At 38.8% G+C, this 7,940-nt stretch overlaps 3 pseudogenes; all 3 read right to left on the bottom strand.

Annotated features, from left to right (window-relative positions):
- Window positions 1-2,781: 2,781 nt before the first annotated feature.
- LOC120366588 (low molecular weight phosphotyrosine protein phosphatase pseudogene) lies at window positions 2,782-3,408 on the bottom strand (annotated as a pseudogene).
- Window positions 3,409-4,127: 719 nt separating this feature from the next.
- LOC141582853 (uncharacterized) lies at window positions 4,128-4,999 on the bottom strand (annotated as a pseudogene).
- A 1-nt stretch (window position 5,000) lies between these two features.
- Window positions 5,001-7,940, bottom strand: part of LOC101032375 (formin-2-like) — a 130,088-nt pseudogene continuing 127,148 nt past the window's right edge.

Below are 7,940 nucleotides of genomic sequence, written 5' to 3'. Positions count from 1 at the left end.
GGATTACATTTGGGAAATTTTGTTGTACTTATCAAGGTGGTGATCGTAGCTCAGGTGCATATTTTACAAATATGATGGGCATGGCACTATATTAATAGGTTTTATGATAAAAATATAAATTGAAAAAAACTCAGTGACTGATGAGGAATGTGGAAAATATTTTTCCCCTTCCTGGCAGGATTTTGATTTATTTTAGATAGGAGAGGTAACCAGAACATAGTATGATGATGGAAGTTGATCCATTAGAAAGGAGAAAAGCAATGATGCATAAGAGAAGGAGACATCTTCAGAAAAATGCCATGAAGTAAGAAACAGGAGATGGAATCTAGTGTGCAAATAGAAATTGGCTTAGACAGAAGTACCACAGACTGTTCAATCATAGTCAAAATGGGGAGAAAAGAAAGACCAATTTAGTGGTACTGGGCCAGTGTGAAATTGTTTTCTGACTTTTTCCATTTTTCAGTGAGATAAACAAAATCTTTAACTGAACTTGAGCAACAGAGAGGATATAGGGAAGCTCAAAAAGGAGAAGGAAAGTTGTAAACTAATACAGGTAACCTAAGTTGCCCTGCTCCAATTGTGGTGTTGACAGCTGAAAGGCAAGTTTAGGAACTGTATTCAAATATCCATTCCCCAAAAACCATATTCGTTAAAACAAGATGGATTTATTTGTTTAATTTCTAATAAAGATTAGCAGGAAGGCCTTTCTCATTGTTGTTACTCAAGGGCCCAAGTTAAAGATCCTATGAAGTGTTCTAGTGATCACCAAGGCAGGGGATGAGATGAACTGATGTGTCTCATACTGACACACATCATCATGGCCCATTCTCATTAGCCAGAACTAGTCATATAGTTATATTTGTCTTTAAAAAGATAGGGAAGAATAATTTTCACATGAGACTCAGAGGAGAAATATCTAGATTCTAGCAATCATTTGCAGTATATGTCACAAGGGTCATCTGATATTAATCTAAAGAAGATTTAAGTGGAAAATTCAGAGTAATATTACTTCAGAGTAAGAAGATTTTGTAGTTATGACCTTGCTAAAGTGCCTTTATTAAGATATTTTCAAGAGTAAGAGTAGCAAGAGAATATATACACTGAAAGAGCTTCCAATGGCCAAGTCTGTGTGTCTGTGTGTGTGTGTGTGTGTGTGTGTGTGTGTATGTGTGTGTGTGTGTGTAAAATGAGATAATTTGTATAAAGGCACTTAGGATAACCTCACATTCTTTCAAATATCCATTTATCATCTATTTTGTGGCAGCACTGTTCTGGGTAGTTAGAACAGAGTAGTGAATAATACATGGAAAAATGCTTACTTTCATATAACATAAAAACAAGAGGAAAAACTGCAAAATTTTTCCTTTTCTTTTCTCACGATAGTATTGCTTTTGCTTCTGAAACTCTGCATATATTATATCTCCTTTCCTTTCTCCAAACCCTTTCTGTTCTTTTTTTAGTATTGAATGCTGAGCATGGTCCACATTTTTGTTAATATATGAAGATAAAATAAGATGATTTTTCTTTTTAACTTTATAATCTACCTATGGTATGGAAAAGGGTTGATCCATTTTCAGACTGCATTTTGTAATCAAGCAGCTGAGAAAATCTGAGAGTGCCACAACATAATAATAAAAACTTTCATCAAAAGATGACTATTTAAAAATATTTAAAGACATTTACTGGACCTGTGCCTATATCTATGGCATTATCTTTGCTGAAGCACTTGAAATTAAATTGTAGATATGATGACAGATCATAAATACTTTATCTCCTAAAATTAAGGACATCCTACTTCATAACCAACCCCAGAGTACTACCACACCCAAGAATTTTAACAATAATACAATTATAGTCAACACAGGGTCCATATTTAAATTTCCCCAAATGCTCTTTTACAAACTTGTTTCTACCCCAATATCCAATTGAGGATCACTTATTGCATTTGATGATCATACCTCCTTAGCTTCCATTAAGCTAAAAAATTCTACCACTCTTTCTGGTCTTTTGCGATGGTGATATTTTTTTTTTTCATATCTCTAGCTGTATTTTTATAACTCCCCTGTTTATTTTGAAATATTCATATGATTTTGATATTAACTCAAAATACACAGAAATAACTTGTATCTGCCTATACATTTATTAAATGCTGAGGAAGAATACTTAACAATCAATATTTGTGCATGCCAGATAAAACTTTTCCCAATTTTTAAAATTATTTTTAAAAATAAGCCAATTTATATTGGACATTTGGGTTATATGTGCATATAAACGTCATATTCCTCAGCTAGTCTAACTGACCACAGATAGACTAGCATACAAGTGTCCGTTTTTCTGGATGGAATTAAGTTTCAGAGGTAAAGTGGTTCAGATGGGAGCAAACGAGCTGACCTACTCATGAAGTAAACTTGACAAAATCAAGAAGTATTAAAGGTGCTAATGACTGATTCCATAAATCTTTATGTCTTCTCTCTCTTTTCGATATACAAGTATGCACTATGGGTGTGTATAAATTAAAACACTTCTAATCTATACTGTGAGCTCCTATGGAGGGGCTACTGTGAATACGTAAAAGGCCCTGGGGAAGAGAGAGGTAGCGCAGGGGAGCAGAGGGCAGCTGCCTTACATTGGGCCATCCACACACACCTACTGAGGAGGTAGACTCGATGATCTAGATCTCAATGGGCTTAGATGTTGACCTGGACCTTCAAGTGGGGTTTTCCTTCATTGTATTTTATGTTATTTGTTCAACTATTTTTGTAATTGGGGCAAAATGAAATGTTCAACTAGTTTAAGAATGCTTTATATACCCCATAAAGTGTCTGAGTCAAAGGTTTTTATTTATTCTTCTGCCAATCACAACTGATTTCCACCTAGAATTATTTTTTAAGGTAAGAAACAGTAAGTCAACTGAACAAAGAGCTGGGGCTTTGGGCTCTGGAACGTTATTACACACTGACTGGGAAACGCAGGGCCTCAGGGTGGAGTCTAGTCAGGCTGCCGCAGGGCACGGACCTGCCTCAGTGAGCCTTCTCCAAGAACACTCTGCAGCACCAGACACACTGCTGGTACACCTCCTCAAAGTCAGAGTCATTCCCATAATAAGGATCTTCAATAATGAGTTGTTTTTGTGGATCATAGCTCCCAAGTAGTTCAATTTTAGCTTTGCAGGTTTTAACTTGATTACTTTTTCTATTCAGATCTCTCAGATTGCTTTCATCCATACATAGTATATAATCAAATGTGGCAAAATCTTCTTTGATAATATGCTCTGAGATGTTTTGATCAGCTACAAGTTTCCTGAAAACTGCTTCTGCAATGGGTGATCGACAAATGTTACCCAGACACACAAACAGCACGGACTTGGTAACCGGCTCCGCCATCTTCCTGCCCGTTGTGGTGCCTGTTGTGGCGCCAAGCGCGATGGTGATATGTTAAAGAATCCAGGTCAGTTGTCTTATAGAATGGCTCACATTTTTTATTTATCTGTTTCCTTGTGATTATATTCATGCTAAACATCATCTTATAAGAATTCTACTAATATAATGTGTGTACTTTTCATTATAGTGTATCAGAAAGCACATAGTGGCAGTTTGTCTCATTATTGTTATGCTAAGTTTGAAGACTGGATTAAGATGGTGTTTTGTAGCTCTCTTCATTTTGTAGAGATAATTTTCCCATTGCAATTAATAAGCAACTTGTGCCTTCATACTATGAGAATATATTACTATCTTGGCCTCCTACTACACTTCACCTAATGATTTTAGCATCTGTTGATGATGCTTGACTAAATCAGTAATTATATTATTGGTTGCAAATGACATTGGTGATTTTATTTTATTAGATAGCAAGTTTCTGCAATGAAGAGCTTTTCTTTTTCTTATTTTGTTTTGAGTATTACTGTTGACTCAGGAATTCTTTTTTTTTTTTTAATTTTGTATCACCTAGCATATGTTTATTGTAGAGAATCACATAATAAAATTTTAGTGATTCAGTAAATGGTCATTCAGTATTCAAGCATTTGCTTCACTCTCTGCTCTCTGACCAATGACATGATGTTTCTTTCTGGCCCTTTCATAGAGACAAGATTTGATTTCTGGCTCCATCCACAGAGTTTGCTGGTGCATTTAGCATTGTTTAGCTTTTGTCTTTGAGATTGTATCAGAGATAGGTTTCTTTCTCTCCTTTACAGCAGTTTAAAAAAATAATTGCTCATATTCATGACAATCTATAGATGGCTCTTCAAATTTTTCCCAAAATAAGTGAAACGCTGGGGTCTATTTTACTATGTAGTCAAATTCTTGTTCAGTAAAGAGGCTTCATTGGTAGATAAAGATCCATGGGCTGCTTCCTACTCCCTTTGTCCTGATTCATCCCTAATTCAAGCAAGCCATTTGGCAATGGAGGAGGAAGAAATCCACACACCTGGGGTGTTGGTAAAGTATTCCTCCCAACTTTTGGGAAGAGTGGAGGACCTAATGCAGAAAGCAGAGTGGGTGGGGGGATTTCTGTCCCACGTGGAGGGGGAGGGGGAGCTGGAGCAGGTCGAATACCCATACGGACAAGGGAGGAGGTGGGGAAATCCCAGCACCAGGTAGAGGGAGCGAAAGATGTATTCCCACTCCAGGTAGAGTGGACAGAGGAGGTATTCCAGCTCTGAGAAGTCGGGGTGGAGGAGGTATTCCCGCTTCAGGTAGAGGGGGCGGAGGGGTTATGCCCATTCCTGGTAGAAGGGGTAGAGAGGGTGGAGGAGGTATTCCTGCTCTGGGTAGAGAGGACTGAGGAGTTATTCCTGCTCCTGGAAGTTGGGGTGGAGAAGGTATCCCTGCTCTGGGTAGAGGGGGAGTTTGGGCGGAGGAGGTATCCTGCTTCAGGTAGAGGGCGCAGAGTGGGTATTCTAGCTCTGGGAAGAAGGGAAGAAGGTAAGGAGGCGGTATGCCCACTCTGGGAAGTGGGAGCGGCGAGGTATTCCCACTCCAGGTAGAGGAAGTGGAGGAGGTATTCCCACTCTGAGTAGAGGAGGGGCCTGGGGGTGGCAACATTTCTGCACCCAGCAGAGGAGGAGGTGGGGGAATGGCTGTACTGTGCAGAGTAGGCATTGACATGTCAGGGAGAAGGGGAAGTGGAGGAGGCCCCATGCCCAGGCCAGGCATGGAGGTGATACGGATGGGTTGTTACAGCTGTTTTCAAAGGCGGAGAAAACAGAGTGTTCATGGCTGGTGTCAAACTCAGTAGAAATAGAAGTATGGTGCGGCTGTGACCCAGGCTGTCCTTGACCATTAGACCACAGAAGGGATGGAGGTGGTGGAGGCTGTGAGATGCTCTGTGTGGACTGATGGCTGTTGAGCTGGACTGATATTTGCCTTGGAGACACACTCAAAGAAATCACTGAACATAATTTTGTCTGAGTTCCACTTTCAGCCCCAGGGAGAGAAGGAGGACCCTCTGGCAGCAGTCCACAGGAGGCAATGTCAATACCCCAACCTCTTCTGTCGGGGAAGTCTGTATGGATTTTGCCTCTAAAATCCTTTGATGCCGTACTTCTTTTTCTTCAAAACTGAGAGCTTCGAGATATCTTCTGAGGCTGTCACTCCATTCTCAAGCCCTTGATGACCACTGGTCACCTCTGTGTCCAGGGTAGGACACTGCCTCTCTAGTTCAGCTGTTTTGGTCCTCAGATCCTCAATGGTCTGTTTCAGATGCTGAATTACAGTGACCTATCCCTCAGACTTCATGTCAACAATTTCCTACTGAACAGCATCTGATAGGTTTTTTTTGGAGTTTCCTAAACAGCAGTTTGAGATTCTGTTTCAGCATCCTTGAGCCTGCGTTCCTCATCGGGAGGTTTGGATGGTGACCACATGGATGGAACTTGCCTAGGAAACTGTCCTTCTGAATAATCCAGTGAGTGCATGGGTTGACAAACTGTAGCCAAGTTATAAAGTTGATCTTGTCAAGGTCATAGCGCATTCAGAAAAAGAAAGCAAGGTTCTTCTTTGTCCAACTAAGCATAAAAGTTTTCCTGTAATACACAGAACTTATACTCTGAGGCCTTGAAAAATAATGTTTTTGTTTTGAAATCCAATCTGAATCTTAACTTGGCATTCTGGCTGAATTAGATATTTAGTGCATCTTCTACCATTATCCATCTTGTATAAATGTTCCTCATGCTTTCAGATACTGTTTCTTGTTCATAGTTAAGGAGCGCATAGAAAGGGCTGATGTCTTGTTTCATCAATAATGATTTCCTGTGTACAGAAGAGACTAGCCAATTTCCATCCACATTATTTGTTGACTATGCCTGATGGATGGCTGACCTCAAATGTTCATTCGTAGTTCACTGTATCTACAAGCATCCATGATCTTTATATCTTGATTTAAGCTTCTATACAAAGTTTTGTTCAAATCATCAAATGAAGCTGCACTCATCTGGGCATTCTGATTACCCAGTTTGCTGAAGCAATCACTAAAAGGAAGGGGAAGACCCATGGCAATGATCTGTGAGCAAAACATCTCTGCTTCTTCTGGAGGCCCCTTCTCTTGCTGGCTCAACAGCTTCTCCAACAGTGTTCGCCCTCAAACTCATGGGCTCAAGCCATCCTCCAGCCTCAGCCTCCCAAGTAGCCAGAGCTACTGGCACACACCACCTCACTCAGCTCCCTTTTAAATTTAATTGGTAAACCCAATTTTGGTTTTAAATTTGGATCCAAAAGGGTAAACCCTTTGAATGTAATTGCAGATGGCTCTTGAACAAAGCAGTTAGTAACCCACCATGCCACCATTTCAACTCAGAAATATCAGTGACTGACATTCACAGTCCCAATCATGGCTATGGGGAGGGGACACAGAATGAAGAGACAGAGAGGCAAGTAAGGGCACCAACCTATAAGAAGTGAAGAGAGCTGGCAGCCAAAAATAAAAAGTCACTCAGAAAAGGGATAAAAATTCACATTTCTCTCAGATGCTCCTCAGAAATATAACTCCAGCATTGATCCGAACTTAAGGACTTTTTCTTTCTTTTTTTAAATTTCCCTAAAAAAGGGCAAGAGAATCATAATAAGAAGACACTGGCTGAAGATCTTCAGGAATTCTTTTTGATATTCAATATAATATAAACCATTACCAGTATTATTATTTCTGGTGTTCAAATTGTCCCAGTTTGACCAATAGGAGCCCTGTCAAGGCAACTTGTGTTCCCCTTTGGTATGTCCGAATATGGGTGTTTTAAATGTTAATGTAAAACATCATTTATTGAAACGTTATAACAGATTTTATTATTCCAGCAGAAAAAAAATCTATTCCTTTGATATTTCTGATTAAAACTTAGAAATAAAAAATCTAATCATATTTCTCCACTTAATGCAACAAAATGAGTAGTGTAGAAAATGATTTAGTCACTTCATGCATGATGAACTATTACCAGCAAACCAAATTTCAAACACCTGTGTCTCAGTTGTTTTCAGCTGTATTTGTGTCATTGGTGGTCATTCTGAAAAAAACTGCAACCTTCTAATGAGAGTTAATTATAAAGAGGAAATTTTTCACAGAGCTCTCAGGATGTTTACTAGTATTCTTGAATGGTATTGTGTGATGGGTAATGATGATTTATGATTCTACATAGTAATTGAAAAAGCAATACTCAGTAAAGTCTTAATAATTTGTTATCCTTGATGTAAAGTATATTATTATTTTTTAATTAGTCATATCATTCATAGCTGAGAAACAGGCCACAGCCTCTATCAGACAGAAAGCTTATTTAAAATTGCTACTGTATGCAATAATATATGTTTAATTTTTGATTTTCTGTGACTACTGAAGTTAGCTATTTCACCATTTCTGTGTTGAGAGTAAATGCTAGTCATTCTGAGTGTTTGTTTCCCGGTAATTTGTATAATTATTTAAAATGAATGTTTACCTCTTGGTCTCAGCTACATAAAATT

This window comes from Saimiri boliviensis, chromosome X (assembly GCF_048565385.1).
Source record: "Saimiri boliviensis isolate mSaiBol1 chromosome X, mSaiBol1.pri, whole genome shotgun sequence".
NCBI lineage: Eukaryota > Metazoa > Chordata > Mammalia > Primates > Cebidae > Saimiri > Saimiri boliviensis.
This window is presented reverse-complemented; position numbering and strand designations above follow the sequence as displayed.